The following is a 19,755-nucleotide window of genomic DNA, read 5'->3' as shown; positions in this document are numbered from 1 at the left end:
TGGGACCATGGTGTTCAGGTCATTCATGGTCCATACCAGGAGCAACCAGCAGAATCGTGCACAGCTGTTGTGACAAGGGCACAGCCGTTTGTTTGCAGCTCCATGCTGGTTCCCCGGAAGTTGGTGAAGTAATAACATATGTCCCCGCATTTCACAGAGGTTGCAGGTAAAATGTCGTTGTCCTGCAACTTCTGATGTGATGAATGTTCAAAGCCTTCAAACAAGAGTAAGTGATCGCCTTCCTTTCATATGTTGCAGTGTGATCCAGGCAAATGGTCACATAAATTTCCTTGGTGAAGGTAAGCATCCATCTCCAAGTTACACGGGAGAATGTCTTCATCATTCTTTGAGAAAGAGGGTGTATGCCACGATTAACTTCCTTTTTAGCCACAAATTTTCTTTCTCGAACTTCTTCCCAATTCCGTTAGCACCCCCTTCAAATGTGATCTCGTCTTATCCTTATGCTCAGTCACATCTGAATCTGCTTTCCACACACACTGAATCAGATAGAGTACATCCTACCATGAAATCAGCATAATCATGTATGTCTTCCGACAGTTTCACATTCAACAATTTGTTGTTTTTCCTTTAAACATTTAAAAGTTATATTCATTTATATGCGTCACACAAATAATATTCAATCAGGTATGTATTTCACTACTAAACTAAGAATAGCATCCACAAATGCTTTCAGATTAATATAGTTCAAAAATTAACTCATGCAGGTATTTTAGCACTACTCAAAGAAAATAAATTGTATATGATTACAATCACAAATGGGAATATCTAATTCCCAACAACAATTTTCCCAAACCAACAAATTAAGCATAATGTATTATTACCATAATTCCTCTCCACTTTTTCTTTCCCTTTTTTTTTTTTCTAACAGTGTGTCACTCGTGGTGATATGAGTTCACTGATCTTGTAATTGACACAACTCATTACATTGTCGTTATGCCATTATCTTAATTCTACTGTATTCATTTGCAACATCACTTGATTTAATCTTTTAATCTCAGTATTTATGTCGCCATAAAAGTCTTCCTCTTGTGGTTCCACATTTCTTTCCTCATTTGTCACTTCATGCGTTATCATCGTGTTGTTGGTTACTTTATTCAAACACACCGTCACTAAGGCTTTCAAGCAAGCCACCACTAAAACAATTGTCAATATAACTACTAAACCAACAAACAAGTATTTGAGTATCTTAGCTGCTACTCCTCCAAATGTGTTTCCCAACCATGCAAAGGCACCCCCTTTTATATAATCGTGGTATCTTGCTACCTCTTGTCCCACCTGTAGCCATCTGTAAAACATGTGAGCTACCCCTTGTATATGTTCATACCTATAACATAATTATATGTCAATGACATTCAACATTATATACCAAACTAACAAGCTTCCTAAAAGGTAAATAAAGAAAATCCCTTAATATGTAACATAAATCAGATTATTTGTCTTACCCTGATCCCCCTATCTCCCGGGGTCGAACTAAATCCCCTAATCATGAGTGTAGTTGTGATACATTATCCCTCATGTTGCGCTATTATCAGTAGATAATGGTATGTCATGTAGGCAAATAAATGTCACTATCTTCCCTAATTCAAGTAGGAATATTAAATGTTGAAATTGTAATGTTTATCAATGCAAGGGGTGTTAAAATGTAATTCAAATGAATGTAAATCACGACTATCATTTATCCGCCACTGAATGTTCTGCTGGGCTGCTAGGTGCAGCCTCATTTTCTGTGGGATCGTCCACCTTAGCCCCATGTGCTTGCTTGCAATGAGAGGCATGAATCCAACTTTCTATTTTGGGTCCATATTTGTTTCTATTCTTATCAATCTCCTATGGTTTATCAATTCGTTCCAAGATACTGCAACCAAGGGTTTTAACCAACGCTCTACCAAACTATTTCCAATGTGAACAAAAATGCGAGTGAAACAATGATTCGAAGAATTAACTTCAAGGGGTCAATAAATTTATTCTCTAACCAGATCTAATTTTCCCATCCAATAGTTTGCTTTGCCACATGTCATATTATAACACTTTAATAAACCTTCGAAAAATGTTTCCCATCTCAACAAATTTCCTTTTTACAAATAGCCATGTGTAACTTACGTATTTAACTACAATTTCCTCTCAATTTGTTTGGCCTAACTGGCCGCAAAAGTGGCTGCCAGCATGCAGTACCGTTTTTTATCTACCAGGGAAGTGCTCGTCCACACAAGACCTCTACCAAAATGTTGTTTGTAAAAACAAATCTGGGATTTCCGATTACCTGGATGCACTCTCAGGACATTTTCAGGCTGCTGTTAACAATCCACTATGATAAATTAATTCCTTTACCCACAATCAAATAATTAGTACAAATTGAGGATATTATCCCTCTGACATTCATTTATAGATTCATTATGTTGGATCAAATTATTTTTTATTTTTTTTCGCTCTGCTGTAAGGAAGAACAATAGCTCTCATAAGTCTTAGTAATATCGTACTTAATTTACCCAGCATCGAAGAATTTATTTACTATCCATTTTCATCTGTTAACCAGTGACTTTGTTTGAACTCCAGAACTCAAAAATCACAATAGTTCAAACCAGCAAAATTTCCTTTACTATTTTCCCATATCATCTATGCCTAATACACATCCATACATACAGCACAATTTATATGGTGATAAAATTCAAGTTTATATGTATAAAAAATCCATGAGCAGAGTACTCTGGGAAGTCAGTGTAAGACCTCTCCCAAATTTGGCTAATTTTGTACTCCCACATTTTTATGAAGCTCATATCCATAAATAGCTTTGATTCTCATATAAATTCTATCAAAATGGAATCTCAAGATTACTCCCAATTTTTACTATGAATGAATTTACTATCAATGAATGGCTGCTCATAACTCAGCAAATCAAAATTTTTTTTATATTCCATCTCCCTTGACAAAAATGATAATGTTCATAATCAAATTATATTTCTATTTTATTTTACGAATTCTCTCGATATGTGATCCCATCCACATGGAGCTATCTATTTTCAGACAAGGCACACTGTCGGTGTCAACAATCTTGTAAGATTGATACACAAAAACACACACACACATGCATTATGCATATTTGTTTGCGTTGGAACCATTATTTACAGATCAAGATGGGTGTCAATTTTATTTCAATTTCATAAAATTTGTCCATCAAATTTAAATGCTAATACACAAATAGACTAAAAGTCTATTCTTAGAAAACCCCTATGATGTCACATTGAAATTACCCTTTCAGTTTCCACAATAATTTATCCAAATTTGACTACACACCCATTTGCATGTCAGTCGACCACTGACCTATCAATCGTGCGGAACAATAGTCCGAAATTCCCACCTGATCATCATGTGACTCTTGTCACTTGGTTTGCCAAAAAATTGCAAAGCAATTGTTCCAAACTTTGTAAATTTAAAATTTTGTGCCCAACATAAAAGATCCAATTTCGGCATTTGATCAATTAATTATCAATTTGCTTACAAGCAAAAGAAAAATGAATAATTCTTGCTCCGAAAACTTTTCAGACACAACAATCATCGACAGTTATTCATGTTTGTCCAGTAATCTAATTTGTTGAGGCCAATCGTCATTTGGGATTTGTCGCAATGAAGGCCTAATCGTTGTCTGAGGTATCGGTCAGCACTGGTACCCTTGATCTTGGTTTACCCTATGAACTTGTCTTCCTTTTGGTATACGGACATCCTCTTTTCCAATGTCCCATCTGTCCACACTTGAAACACCGGTTTCTGTCGTTGCCTGGTCTGTGCACCTGTGCACTTGTATTGCTGGGCTGCATCTCTACATCCCAGAGTTGCCACTGCAATCTCTCGTTATCTCCTGAAACACGAAAAAATTCTCTGTACCGTCCTTTTTGGGGAGACAACTGGAAATCAGATGGGACAACTGTCACTTTCATTCCTAATTTCGAGGGCAGTTGTGCATTTGTCTCCTCCACTGTATCCTGTATCCTTTTTATTTTAAGTTCTAGATCCGTTATCCATTCTTGCTGTTCCCGTTGTCTGGATTCACCATCCCAAAGATGGAATGCAAGCCAGTCTACCGTTAGATTCTGTCTCTTCCTGGCTTTCAATCTTTGTTCCAATCTTTCCAATCGACTTCGCTCAAATGTACCATCTCTTGGAAACTCCTCATCATGTCCCTTTGTCCACAAATACCAATTCTCGACCTGCCTTATAGCTTCGGCACCATAACAGTCGTACATATGATGTGTACAAGTACCTTTTTGTGGAATCTCTGGTTGTCCTTGTGTATTCTTGCAGGCTTCATTTCCCATTCCGCCTTTTATCAAAGTAGCGTTGGATGTGTTGTAGCTTGTTCCTCTAAAGCTTCACTCGTACCTCCAGGAAGAATCTCTCCACCTGTTCAAACGGTGATTTCCAGAGAATCTCTCTCACCTGTGGCTTTTGCACAATCCAATCTCACAGATCAGTATTTGCAGATGAGCCAGAGGGTCAGTATGAAATGGGTGAATCCTCAGGTGTCCGCTCTGTTGAAGGGGAAATCACACAATGGTAACCGCACATATATATATCTATATATAAACTCACCACCTTGCTCAATTTTCCAAGGTTGTCTTCACATTGATAATATCTCACAAAGATATTAAAGCTTCTTTCTTGAGACTGCATTTTCATCAATCAAACAATCAATATATTCAATTCAATTTATTCAGTTCAATTTATTCAGTTAAATTTATTCAATTAAATTTATTCAGTTCAATTCAATTATTCAATTTCAATTAATTTATCAATATTCATCAATAAATCAAATTAATCATTTTGGATGACTCCTTGCATAAGCCCTTTCCCCAATGATGTCAGGACAGGTCCATCGATTGACTGAGATTGAAGATCATCGGTCGTCACCTCTGGTTCATACCTCATGTCAATTGACGAATCGCTGTTCTGTCCTAGGGTCATATCTGACATATTTTCCCATTTTTTGGTTGGTCTCCACAAATTTTCTTTGCAACCACTAAAGGCAACTCATCCTTCATTCGTGAGACAGCCAAAATGGATGGCAGATATTAAAGTTCTTTGGGAAAACTATCTCATCATTTTTCTTTTAATAGTACCTAAAATCTCTTGGCAATATAAATTTCGTAAAAGTCCTGAAATGGGACTGTCAAATTCCTTCAATCATGCTAAATTTTGAAACTCCATCGCTTGTAATACCCAATTTATCCCATAGGGCTTGAAAGTTCTTTTCCAAGTTCGTGCAATCATTCTGCATTGGAACCCTATGATATCATTCATAATAATCATCGTGATTTTATAATCATGGTCATATCATAATCATCTGTTTGAAAAACAAACATTTCCTTTATCACCACAGCTATGTGGTATAATCAACAATAAAATAAACTGTACATAGCAAAAAGCTACCTCCTGACCACTTAATCATCTATTTGAAAAAACAAACATTTCCTTTATCACCACAGCTATGTGGTATAATCAACAATAAAATAAACTGTACATAGCAAAAGGCTACCTCCTGACCACTTAGTATTCCTATTGACAATAAGTCATAACAATATCGAATAATCATTAAACAAGTAAAAGAAAAATCGCTTCTACTGCTCCAGCCGCAGCATTCGTCATTTTGTCTGCTCATTCGCATGACCAAAACGGAATAAAGGGAGCTCAACCATTACACGGCGCTTTTAATGGCGCATGCCATAGGAACTCAACGCAATTTCGACTCGGCCAGAAAAACGAGCAAATTTTGCAGGGTGTTAACTGGAATTAGTCGTGAAAATATATGCAAAATACACAAAAATATACATCCACAAAAATAAACAACAAACCCAGACAAACCCAAGGTCGACCATATTACATAATATTACACCATTTCAGGTGACATGAGAAAATCGTCATGATTGCTGAAATGTTCTGGGGTTTATACACACCTTAAAGAGGTATGCTTTGTGGTGTTGCCCTCTCCCACGTTTAATTAAATTAACCATAAACATTTATTCCGTTCAACAGAACAAACATTTCCTATATCATGACATGCATGTCTTCAAAAAATACCATTTCAGCATCGTATTGATTGCTGAAATGTTCCAGGGTTTATACACACCTTAAAGAGGTATGCTTTGTGGTGTTGCCCTCTCCCACATTGAATTTATTAACCATAAACATTTCTTCCGTTCAACAGAACAAACATTTCCTATATCATGACATGCATGTCTTCAAAAATACCATTTCAGCATCGTATTGATTGCTGAAATGTTCCAGGGTTTATACACACCTTAAAGAGGTATGCTTTGTGGTGTTGCCCTCTCCCACATTGAATTTATTAACCATAAACATTTCTTCCGTTCAACAGAACAAACATTTCCTATATCATGACATGTGCATGTCTTCAAAAAATTGTATGACCACGAGAACAATGAACAGAAAGAGTGAAAGGTAAAAGCAAAAACTAATTAAAACTGTGGGCAGTGATGATCCGGGGACCATACCGCTCCATCCTGATTGGACGGGTGCATGCCAGAGTCGTTAACAACGACAGTCCAGATCCGATTGTTAAAAATTTCAACTCAATCGATCGGAAAATGAACGCAGGGATGCATTTTAAAGGTTTTCAAGAAATCCACCATGGCTGCCATGTCACGTGACTTATGATGTCATAATTAATATATGCATCCAATCAAGTGACTTACGATGATTGGTCAAGGTATCGAGCTCATCTGACCAACGGTTTGGCCTGCAGGTCGACACCAAGTTCATGGTCAGAAGAGAAAGAAATGTAATTAATTAAATAAGTACTTCATTAATTTCTAATAATTAAATAACTCGTGAATTCTCATCCGATTCACTTAACATTTGAGTGTTCCCAAAACGTTGAAGCAAAACGTTGCAACAACGAAAGTGAAACGTTGTAGCGACGTTGTGGAAACGTTAGCAAAACCCAACATTTGAATGTTCCCAAAACGTTGGAGCAAAACGTTGCAACAACGAAAGTGAAACGTTGTAGCGACGTTGTGGAAACGTTAGCAAAACCCAACATTTGAATGTTCCCAAAACGTTGGAGCAAAACGTTGCAACAACGAAAGTGAAACGTTGTAGCGACGTTGTGGAAACGTTAGCAAAACCCAACATTTGAATGTTCCCAAAACGTTGGAGCAAAACGTTGCGACAACGAAAGTGAAACGTTGTAGCGACGTTGTGGAAACGTTAGCAAAACCCAACAAAAACGTTGGAGCAAAACGTTGCAACAACGAAAGTGAAACGTTGTAGCGACGTTGTGGAAACGTTAGCAAAACCCAACTTTGAATGTTCCCAAAACGTTCCAACAACAAGTTCCAACAACAAGTTCCAACAACAAGTTCCAACAGCAAGTTCCAACAACAAGTTCCAACAACAAGTTCCAACAAAAAGTTCCAACAGCAAGTTCCAACAACAAGTTCCAACAACAAGTTCCAACAACAAGTTCCAACAACACGTTCCAACAACAAGTTCCAACAACAAGTTCCAACAACAAGTTCCAACAGCAAGTTCCAACAACAAGTTCCAACAACAAGTTCCAACAACAAGTTCCAACAGCAAGTTCCAACAGCAAGTTCCAACAGCAAGTTCCAACAACAAGTTCCAACAACAAGTTCCAACAACAAGTTCCAACAACAAGTTCCAACAACAATAAAATATATGTACCAACCAAATCTGCGAGCACGGGGCGCAGAGAAAATACACAAAAAAAACCAACAACACTGCAGCAACAACTTCACCTTAGGTTGAGGTTGAGGGTTCACACAAACTGGTTAACCAAATAATAAAGAATTATTATTATTATTATTATTATTATTTTTCAAAAGCACTTGTTCACCAATTTCCCCAAATTTCAGCTTCCTTGCTCAAAGGATGGCTAAGATATCGCCCAGACGAACAAACGCACAACTAGAACGACGCTCAGTAGAGAGCATATCTCCGCCTTGGTGAACAGTTTATGTTTTGTATCCCACTGATAGGCCGGATCTGGATTCGGACCTGAACCAAAATGTAATCGGCGTGTTCTTGTCACCTAACGAACTCGTCCACCAAGTTTTGTCATAATCTTTTTTTAATATACTAGGACGTGCCCGTACGTGGCGTACCCGTAACCGTACCGTACCCGGTACCGTACCCGTACCGTACCCGTACCCGTGACGTGCCCGTAATGAATATGTACAAAATATAAATATGTATGTACTACAATCGATCGTACCTTACAACAATCAACACAGATTGCAACGTCAAATAAATGAATACACTCGAGGTGCCGTCCGAGGCAGCGTCTGCTTGCCACGTTCAGCATCAGTACGTCGTCACTATGACTATCCGTAAGTCCGGAAGTGACGTCCTCATTTGACTGTCCGGAAGGTCGCATATCGCAGTTACGATGAATCGCAAATTAGTTTTAATTAGTTTTAAAACATAGTTTAACGCCAACATAGTTTGCCAACGTGAAATAAATGAATACGCTCTCAAATGTGCCGTCCGAGGCAGCGTCTGTTCGGCACGTTCGGCACACGTGATAGCTCGCTGCTCTCTGATTGGTTGAATCGTTTTTTGGACATAGCTCGGTAACTACTTCTCCGATTAATATGAAACCTTGAAAAGGCACATCCTCAGGTCCCCAGCAATATACCTGGCAAGTTTAAAGTATATCGGACCCGTGGTTGTCGAGAAACAGCGGTCACAGACACACAGACATACACACAGACATGCACACAGAGATTACTGGAATTATAGATAGATGAATAATATTAAAATAATAACATTAATAAGTATATTATGTTAAATATAATGTATATCGCTTTTCACCCGATCTCTCGATGGTGAAGAATCACTTTAAACAATTCTTGTAGCCGGATTCGAACCTGGGTCTTCACCAAAATCCAATCATTTCGTCCGTGTCACCCATGCTATCTGTCTGACAAATTTCGTCAAAAAAACAACAGCACTGGTTTTGCTTCCTGGAAGCTTCCTGCAAAACGCTTTGCTTCTCGCAAAACGTCCGCCAATGGGAACTAGAGGGAGGGGGAAGGAGCGGGAGCAAGAGACAGGTAGCCGGAATTGACATGAGGGACAATGAGGGACAGTGAGGGAGTGTCGGTATGCAATTTTCATCCAATCGCCATCTTTCATAATAATTCTGGACCGGCATGAGATGGCGTTGTCTGTCATTAATTTATATGTTGATTGAACGATTTTTAGGTGTTATAAAATGGTGGGAAAAAATTGGCGAAAATTTTCCGTCTCCACCTCTTCTTTTTTTTTTTCTTTTTTTTTTTTTCTTTCTTACTTTGGACCCACGGCTTTCGTCCTACACAATTCCGTTTAATTTGTCTAAATCCGACCAGCCGTTCCAAAGATATAAGCCGTTTTGTCGCAATACCATAAATTGGAATGAGGGAAAATGTATATACGGTATATATAAATATACCTCCATTTCCCGGCTCCCTGTCGCACGCCGAGCAAGTCGCGTGCTTTGAGCAAGTGCAAAAAAACAAGTGTAAACTACTTTACACGTGTACGGGTATGTAAACGAGTGTACCGGCCTTACACGACTTGGAAGTGTTACATATTTATGTGAATGTATGTGAATTACCATTCAGGTTGCTTATCCGTGTGTATTATATTAAGGGTTGTTGTGATTGGAGGGTCAGGAGCCCTTCTGAACAAGTGGCCGGAAACGGAAGTGGCCGGAAACGGAAGTGACCGAAAACGGAAGGAAAAAGACACGAGGAAAAAGGACGAGGTTTCTTCCTCCTCGCCCCGCTCCGAAAAAAGGTGGAAGCGACCTTGCGCTGCGTGGACAAAGCGGCGTTCCGAAACCCGTCTGGCGAGAGGAGTTACCTGGACGTGTAACTACCTTTTGACACGTCAAGTCACCGTGAGTTCGTGCACGGAACCAAGCGTCCGGCACAGTTTGCCCCGTCTACAAGGACGCGTACAGGTCGCACGTTGGGCCTCGCGCGCGTTGCAAACCGCGCTTGGTTTTGCCCCGTCTACAAGGACGCGAACGGGTCGCACTTTGGGGCCTCGCGCGCGTTGGAAGCCGCGCTGGGTTTTGCCCCGTGGCTTGGCAAGGAGGTGTGCGCTGCAGCAGCTGTCCCCGGTACGAGACGACACGTTTGGAGCACGTCCGCCCGGGGTTCGTTCAACCGCCCGTGTGCGGAGAAGAGAGACATTGTGAGAGACATTGACCACGGAGGGAGTCAGGAGTGGGGCTCACGCGAGGAATGTATAAGATGGCCATCTTAGAGTTAGTGTAGATGAGTTTACATCTTTGTGATATTGATTGTTGATTGTTGATGGTTGATTGCTCGGGGAATATATCATTGATTATTCCGGATCCTTGGTGTGGGGTTTCCTTTTGATTGGAATTCCTATTGATTGCGTTACGAAAGCTTATATATATAATACTACTTGCTGGCGAAGGTCCTCTCACGGTCCGGGGGTCACCGAGACCAGGTAGTCACCGAGGGGACCACGTAACAGAATTGGGGGCTCGTCCGGGATTTAAAATTGTATAAAATAATAAAATAATAATATTTTTTTTATTAATTAAAATTTATTAATTAATTATTAATTGGTAAAAAAAAATTTGAGAAATTGGGGTAAAGTCTTGGGTGAAGGTTAACAGGTGTTAACGATAGGCACCATGGCGTTTGTGGCACAGAACTTTGGGGTAACCCCGAGTGAGGCACAGTTCCGAGCGTTGCTAAAGTCGGACCTCTTGAAATTGGCCAAACATTTTAACTTGGAGGTCCGAACTAATTTGAGGAAGGCAGAGTTGCAGGCCACGGTGATACAATCTATGGTGGGATTAGGAACATGGGACGAGTTAGCCTGGGAGTGGCTACCCGAAGAACCAGAAGACGTTGAGCTCCGGAAACTGGAGTTGCAATTACGGAGCCAGGAACGGATTAAAGAAGAAGAAAGGAAAGCAGAAAAGGAAAGAGCAGAAGAAGAAAGGAAAGCAGAAGAGAGGAGAGAAGAGAAGCAAGCAGAGGAAAGGAGAGTGGAACGAGAACTCCAGGAAAGGTTAAAAGAAGAAGAAAGGAAAGCAGAAAAGGAAAGAGCAGAAGAAGAAAGGAAAGCAGAAGCGAGGAGAGAAGAGAAACAAGCAGAGGAAAGGAGAGTGGAACGAGAACTCCAGGAAAGGTTAAAAGAAGAAGAAAGGAAAGCAGAAGCAGAGGAAAGGAGAGTGGAACGAGAACTCCAGGAAAGGTTAGAAGGGAGAAAAGCAGAGGAGAGGAGAGCTGCAAGGGACCTCGAAGCAGAGGAGAGAAAAGCGGAAAGGGAATTAAAGGAACGGGACATGGAGCTTCAGCAAGAAATCAAATTCAAGGAGCTGGAGTTAATGAGAGAACGGGGAGAGGCACCACCCTTGCTGACGGGGTCGACACCTAACCAGAAAACCTGGGATGTGGGCAGACATGTGAGGCTGGTTCCACCGTTCAGTGAAAAAGAAGTCGCGAAATTTTTCCCACACTTTGAGAAAGTGGCTCGACAATTAAACTGGCCGGAGGAGGCCTGGACCATACTCGTGCAAAGTGTGCTGGTGGGGAAAGCTCAGGAAATTTATTCGGCACTACCAATGGACCAATGTGCAGATTATGAGGTACTGAAGAAGCACATCCTCAAGGCCTAGGAGTTGGTTCCGGAAGCTTACAGGCAAAAAATTCAGGAATGCCAGGAAGAGGGAGAGTGAGACCCATGTGGAGTTTGCCAGAGTGAAAGAAAACATGTTTGATCGGTGGTGTGAGTCAAAAGGAGTCGGGAAAGACTTCGAGACATTGCGGGACTTGATCCTGGTGGAGGAATTCCAGCAGTGTGTCCACGAGGACATCAAAGTGTACCTGCAGGAAAAGAAGGTACCAAAGTTGTGGGACGCAGCCACCATGGCAGATGATTATGCCTTAACCCACCGAATAGGGATCCACGAACCTAACTCCTCGCCTAGATCTCCGCAGGGGAGGTGGGGAACAGCAGGTGCGGAGAACGACCATACATGGCGGCGGCCTCGAGATGATTATGGGGACAACTATGATACCCCACCGGTTCGAAATCAGAGGGATGCGGGCCCAAGACAAACTTATAGTTCGGGGGGCCCGAGGCAGACCCCGAGTTTTTCCTCCGGACCTACTTGCGCGTTTTGCAAGAAACCTGGACACTTGATGTCCAGTTGTTACCTCATGAAAAGGGACAACCCAGAGCGGAGTCCGACTATTACAACTCCGAATGCGATGGCTAGCGTAAGAAATCGCCATCAAAAGGGTTACCAACCATTTATTTCAGAGGGGTTTGTGTCACTGGATGGAGCCTCGACTAACCGGAGACCGGTTAGGATATTGAGGGACACAGGGGCCCATCAATCTTTAATGCTTGAAGGCATTTTGCCATGGTCCGAGGAGACGGCAACGGGGGATAGTGTTCGTTTACAGGGGATCGGGGGCGGTGTTAGTGCTCCCCTTCAGGTCATCCATTTGGAGTCCGATTTGGTGTCAGGACCGGTCACCGTCGGGTTACAAGCCACGCTTCCTGTAGAGGGTGTATCTGTGGTTATCGGGAATGATTTGGCCGGGGGTCAAGTTTATGGTAACCAGAGGGTTGGTAAAGAGCCCAGCAGGGAAAATAACACCACACCAACTCGGGATGGCGACAACAGTGCCAATTTATTTGTAGGGGGACTGAACTTCAAAACAGAGGAAGAAGTTCTGACCTCTGTCTTCAACAGATATGGGCCGCTGGTGGAAGTGCGGTTGGTAAGAGACTGGGAAACGCAACATTCAAGAGGGTTCGGCTTTGTCACGTTTGCCAGCACAAAAGATGCCAGAGAGGCAGAGAAGAATTGGAATGGCAAGGATTTGGAGGGTCGGACCATAACAGTAGGGAAGGCATTTCGTAGGCGTCGAGAGGTCTACAGGAGAGGACAACTGGGCGGTAGTTTTGGTGGTGGCCGCAATCAATATTATTATGGAGGCTCCCTGAGTTACAGCAGCTCCCGAAGGAAGGATTGTCAAAGTAGTGGCCGAGAAGGAGACCGCTATTCATGGGACTACAGGGACCAGTGGTCCCACCATAATTATTAGGGAAGTTCTGAGAAGTTGAAGCACTGAAGGCGGCGGAGCCGCCGAGCCAAGATTCCTACAAGAATTAACCGTGAACGCCGTTCCTAAAGGCGTCCATGTAGTGAACTTTCATGCACGGACTAACCGTGAACTCCACGTTCCTCAAGGCGCCCATGTAGAGAACTTTCCTGCACGGACTAACCGTGAACTCCGCGTTCCTAAAGGCATCCATGTAGTGAATACTCGGCTTGGCCTCCGGGAAAAAGTGCTATCGAGTTGCCTAACTTTGGATCTTTGATCAACCCCTTAACCTTCATTCCCAAGAAACTGATGGTCAAAGTCAGAGGGTCATGAGATGGAGTTTGATTTGGCAGGGACAATGTCGTTGTTGGTACTTAGTCCAGAGGGAGTAATCTGGAGGGGTTGAGTTATCTGGTTTGTTTCTCCAAATTGGCCGGCAATGAAAGTTTTCGCTGGGTTCAAACTTTCTTTCTTGAAGGGGGGGAGTGTTACATATTTATGTGAATGTATGTGAATTACCATTCAGGTTGCTTATCCGTGTGTATTATATTAAGGGTTGTTGTGATTGGAGGGTCAGGAGCCCTTCTGAACAAGTGGCCGGAAACGGAAGTGGCCGGAAACGGAAGTGACCGAAAACGGAAGGAAAAAGACACGAGGAAAAAGGACGAGGTTTCTTCCTCCTCGCCCCGCTCCGAAAAAAGGTGGAAGCGACCTTGCGCTGCGTGGACAAAGCGGCGTTCCGAAACCCGTCTGGCGAGAGGAGTTACCTGGACGTGTAACTACCTTTTGACACGTCAAGTCACCGTGAGTTCGTGCACGGAACCAAGCGTCCGGCACAGTTTGCCCCGTCTACAAGGACGCGTACAGGTCGCACGTTGGGCCTCGCGAGCGTTGCAAACCGCGCTTGGTTTTGCCCCGTCTACAAGGACGCGAACGGGTCGCACTTTGGGGCCTCGCGCGCGTTGGAAGCCGCGCTGGGTTTTGCCCCGTGGCTTGGCAAGGAGGTGTGCGCTGCAGCAGCTGTCCCCGGTACGAGACGACACGTTTGGAGCACGTCCGCCCGGGGTTCGTTCAACCGCCCGTGTGCGGAGAAGAGAGACATTGTGAGAGACATTGACCACGGAGGGAGTCAGGAGTGGTGCTCACGCGAGGAATGTATAAGATGGCCATCTTAGAGTTAGTGTAGATGAGTTTACATCTTTGTGATATTGATTGTTGATTGTTGATGGTTGATTGCTCGGGGAATATATCATTGATTATTCCGGATCCTTGGTGTGGGGTTTCCTTTTGATTGGAATTCCTATTGATTGCGTTACGAAAGCTTATATATTGTTACAGACGTGGCTTGGATGTTATTTACCGAGCGGTTTTATGGTATGACCACGTCTGCACAAGTTACCCGATTGTGCCCGAACGTTGACTAATCGCGCTATGCTAGACCAATGAAGGAAAAAGAAGACACACGGCTGGAATTAATACGACACGACACCAGGGATACGGTTCTCAAAGGTTGTTATTTCAATAATGCGGAAGGTTTAGATTACAGGGACAAGAGGGAAACATAGGAAGGTGGGCACTTAAACACACTCTTATATTATTCCCAACAGACGACAGATAAACGGGACAAGGCTCACTCACACGGGGTTTGATGCAAAGGACAGGCGGGTAGCGATCGCTCCAGGTGCACCTGGGCTCAGGGCCGGATCACGTACGGTCCAGTTTAAGAGATGCGGTGGAGGTATTGCAGCGCTCGAGGGGTGGCGACTTCTCTCTCCAGGCTGGGGGCGCATCTGACGTCACATCCGGCGCGGGGCCGCGTATATCCGGCGGGGAGTGACACGCCCTCGGCTCGTTAGCTCCGCCTCGTGGAATCGGCACGTTGCTTCTCATTGGGTGCGTGGGGGGGTTACTGGCTCCGCCCCTGACGAGGAGCTGACAGCCAGCCCCTTCGGGGTAACGCCGTGGAGCGTATGGTCATGGCGGGTAACCGAGCCGGTGTGAGGACGCACACTCCCCGCCCCTCTGTTGTTGTAGTCGTAGTTGTAGTTGTAATTGTTGTTGTAGTTGTTGTTATTGTTGTTGTTTGGGGAAGAAGATGGGAGGAGGTATGGGAAAGGTCCTAAACTCACTACTGATGCCATATAATCACATTCTGGTGCAACGAAGAGTCATAATTAATGGAAACGAGGCCTTAACTGACATAGATTAAGAATAACTAGGAAGATGTCCGAAAGTTGGCTACGTGTGGTGCGGTGGACCTGGGCACGACATTTAATGGGGGAATAAGGGGAAGGTCGGCTCTACTGATTGTTATTTACATGCAATGGGACTAGGGAATGGGGGATTGGGGAAAGTTGGGGAGTATTGGAGAAAATAGGGGAATATTTACAAGCGGATATGGAGGCCAAATTCCATATTCGCAACATTGCACCCTTCTCTACCCTCGGGGCGTCCCGACCCGATAAATTTTTACCTACTTTAGTGTGGCACGCAATGTAGTTCCCTCTACTATTAACTCTACCCTGAGTGCGACAGTTTTACAGATATTCACAAATGAGTAAATATGTCCCCCTGCGACGTTGCACCCTTCTCCTCACAGAAACACACCCACAGGATAACCGAATCCGGAAAGAATTCGCAAACTACACATACTGCCGGTAGGGAGCATTATTTACACGACTACGCTGCTATTTACACTACGATCCAGGACCTGTTTTTGGAGGAACACATGCAGATGTTATGCATAGAGAGAGCGCGCTTGCCAACATCGATACACCAACCCACGAGTGCTCTGTGGCCGACGGCCTTTAATAACGTGCAGAGCACCCTGTCCCAGCATCAAAAGCACCACCCCACCGCCAATCGGTGCAGTCACCATTGTTCATTGGAATAAAAATAAACTCGACAACCCCTAACCCTGCAGGTGTCTCTTGCTCTTCGTGTGGCCTTCAGTGGTGTTAATTAACAGTGGTTCACCTTTATGGCATAGGTGCCACGTTGATCCATAGGTCCATCCCCGGGTGGTGCTTGGCCGCAAACGAACTGCGGTCCATTGTGGGTGGCCACAAACATTGCGGTCCATATGGTGTATCGATCCCGGCAGCAAACAGCGAAAGTGCAGGCCCACAACTGCGCAGCCAGCACCTCTCTCCCCTCTCTCTCTACCCCAAAGCCAGATCCTCGGAGGTGGGAGACAAAAGAAGAAACAAGTGAGTAAGGTGGTAAGGGCGCAAAAGTGCACGCAATACAAGATGATGCACACTGGGGGCACATGGGAACCAGGTGAGACAGGTACGTTCCTATCGTACGCCCCCCCCCACCAGGTAACCTACATGGCCCCTCCCTTACCCCTTACTGTATCCACAAAACACAACACTACCCATAAACATCTACTTTACAAATCGACAAACATCCCTACTGTCTTCCCCGTTCCTCCCATAAACCAAATTCGTCTTCTCTCCCTCCTAACCAATCAAATTTGCCATTTTCAACTCTCATCAAAATTTGCCATTTTCAACTCAACATCAAAATTTGCCATTACCAATTCATCATCAGTCCCTCCTAGGGAGGGAGAGATGGAATCACCCCAATGTCTCATCCACGTCGTGATGCGTCTCACAAATCCTCACAGCGATTCATCTCCTGCAACACAAACAAAGAAAACACAGGTGTGGAGTCACCATCATCACCACAGGTAAGTGGCTGCGTATGGTGCGACAGGTTCATCAATCCTAACTATTTCCTAAATGACTTTAACAACTTTACACTACCCGGGGTCTCTCTCCGGCCAAACCATTGGCCCTCTTACACTATGGGTTCTAAAAACCAATTCCCATTGGCCAACCTGTGGTGCTTTTCAATTTGGGGTCTCACTCCCCCGATTCATCTCCCGGTGCCCTCGCACAATTTCTGGGCTGCGGCGTGTACCTCTCCCAGTGGGTCTACCCACCTGCACACCTCCACCACTGCAGTTGCCTCCGAGCTTACCTGCTCCGTGCCCTAACCTAACTACCTGGGGAAGGCCCTCTGGCACTCTCCCCACTCGGTGCCCTCTCTGGCACTGGGCTACCCGGGTCCATCCTCCGGATCCTCGGGCCCCATCCACAACTCTACCGGCTCCCAGAGCCCACCTGCGGCCTCACCTGGCCGACATCCTCACAGTGGTGGAGTGCCCAACCAACTACACACACTAACAGGCTACACGCCCAGCCATTTCCACAACACTAATGCACCCATTCACAACACCATTCTGCAACCGCACCACAAATGCCAATATCCAACCACAATTTACCTGCACCCTCTACCTAACACTTACACTACCCGCCCCGGGTACTCGTGAAAGGGGTCCACTCTTCCCCCATCCACACCTTCGCACCATGCACACCACTCCGTACCACTTACTCCAACTCTCTCCACACACCTGTACCTGCACACCTGTGCTCTCACACCTGGTGCCACCTGCACCCTTCTCTCCCCAAGCGCATTCGCGCTGATCCACACACTCACTACTCATACACTGCTCCACACACCTGTCCAGTTGCACACCTGTGCAATCACACCTGTTCAATTCTCACACACACGGCATCATCTCAGCTAACTACTCCCCTCTGAAACTTGCGCTTCCCAGTCGTCCCTTTAAACTATTGCGCTCCCACGTCATTATCATCCACACTAATCTACCTGTGTCCCCACTACAGGTATCAGTCACTAACTAAACTTAACGTCACCTAATGTCATCTTCTCTAGATCCCTACACACAATATCCTAACCCACCCGGGCTAGTTTTCACTGCCATACACCCCATAAACCTAGTGCTCCTTTGCCCCCCCATGGGAAGGATGGTGGATTTGCCATCCCACCACATCGGGGGTCTCTCACTACCAATTTCGCACATCAAATTTCAACAAATTAAAAATTTGCCAATCATCTGCCAATCACTGTACCATTACCAATCATCACTCTGCCAATCCTTTGCCAATCATCAAATTTTGCTTTTCTCTAATTTTGGGTCCAAAACACTAACCTCATCACCCAGTCGACTCACTAATACCTCTCGGTGCGCCAATCCCTGTCCAAAGCCCGGCTTCGTAAAGCCAAGCAATGGATGCTGGTTGTTTTGTGCCAGCGGCTGAATGCGTCCGGCACTCGGTGCAGGGAAGGAGGTTTACCCGGCCCGAGATCCCACGCACCTTCTCGGCACGGAACCATCCAATGTCCCGATCTCGACCTGCCGGAATTCCTCAACAAAAAGTGGTCGCCATGACGACTCTTTCTCTCGCGCCGCCCGCTCCGCCTAGTGGAGCACAGACGCGGCCGTTCAAAGCGAGGCCCAGCACGCACCGAGGGCCCGATTCGGCTATAAGTCGTTCTAAACTCTATCCCGTCTAACGTCGATGCTTCACCTGCATGCTTACACCCCGCAGCCCGTTCCTTGCTCACACATCCAGCCGTTTCCATGCCCCTCGTACCGTTCCTTACACACCCAGGTACACCCATTCCACTCACCGCCTTGGTCACACACCTGACCACCGAACACTTTGGCACACACTCGTTGGTAGCACACCTCACCAATACACCTCTTCGCGCCCCCTCCTCGGTCACCTCCTCTGTGACAATCACAGGTGTGCTCTCATTCGCACACCCAACCACGTGCCTCACCACCAACTCCAGCGTGCATTCCCACTCACGCTCTACCATTCCAGGTGTGCATCCTTCCATCCCAGGTGTACATCCTCGCTCACCTGTCACAACTAACTCACGCTCCATGTCACTCTCACTACTTTCACCTCCATTCCTGACAGCGCACTCACCCTTACTCTTGACAGCACACTCTTTCCTCATGCACCTGTCCGTCACACACCTTTCTCGCGCACACTCTCCCGTTACACCCTCTGTAACACTCACCACAGCTGTGCATTCTTCCTTGCCTTTGACAGCGCACTCTTTCCCCATGCACCTGTCCGTCACACACCTTCCTCGCGCACACTCTCCCGTCACATCCTCTGTAACACTCACCACACCGCGCTTCCATGTGCCCCCTCGCACACACGCTACGACCGACTCACTCTCGCCAGCACACTCACTCCTTGGCACGCACTTTTTCCTCACACACCCCAGAGTCGGACTTTCTTGCACACCTCCATTTTCGCACACCAGACCTGTCGCACACTTCACCAACGGCCTCTCACGAACACCCGGATCCAAACCAATCCCCAAGCTTCTTAAATCCCCTGGCGCATCATACGCACGACCATATTGGTCACCACTTACACCGGGTCCTCTTCCTCTTCGCTTCTCCTCCATCACCTGCGAATCCCTCATCCGGTTAATGAGCACATCACGATCCAAACACAGACTTTGGACCAATTCTTTTATCTCCTCTTTTATCTCCTTGTTATCCCCTCTCCGTCGCTTCTTAATTTCGCTCACCCCTTCTTCCACTTCTTCTAATTTGTGCCTCACCTCTTTTATTCCCCGGTACGTCTCCTCAAGCTCGTCCTCCAAGGCTACCTTGACCGTTTCCATGTGCGTCCTCACCTGCCGGTCCTTCGTCTCCATTACCTCTACCACCTCGTCCAACCTCGTTGTCAGTCCCTCACGTACCATCTGACAT

This window comes from Myxine glutinosa, chromosome 3, assembly GCF_964187855.1.
Source record: "Myxine glutinosa chromosome 3, kmMyxGlut1.1, whole genome shotgun sequence".
Classification (NCBI taxonomy): Eukaryota; Metazoa; Chordata; class Myxini; order Myxiniformes; family Myxinidae; genus Myxine; species Myxine glutinosa.
The sequence above is the reverse complement of the archived record's forward strand: the minus strand, read 5'-3'. Positions refer to the sequence as shown.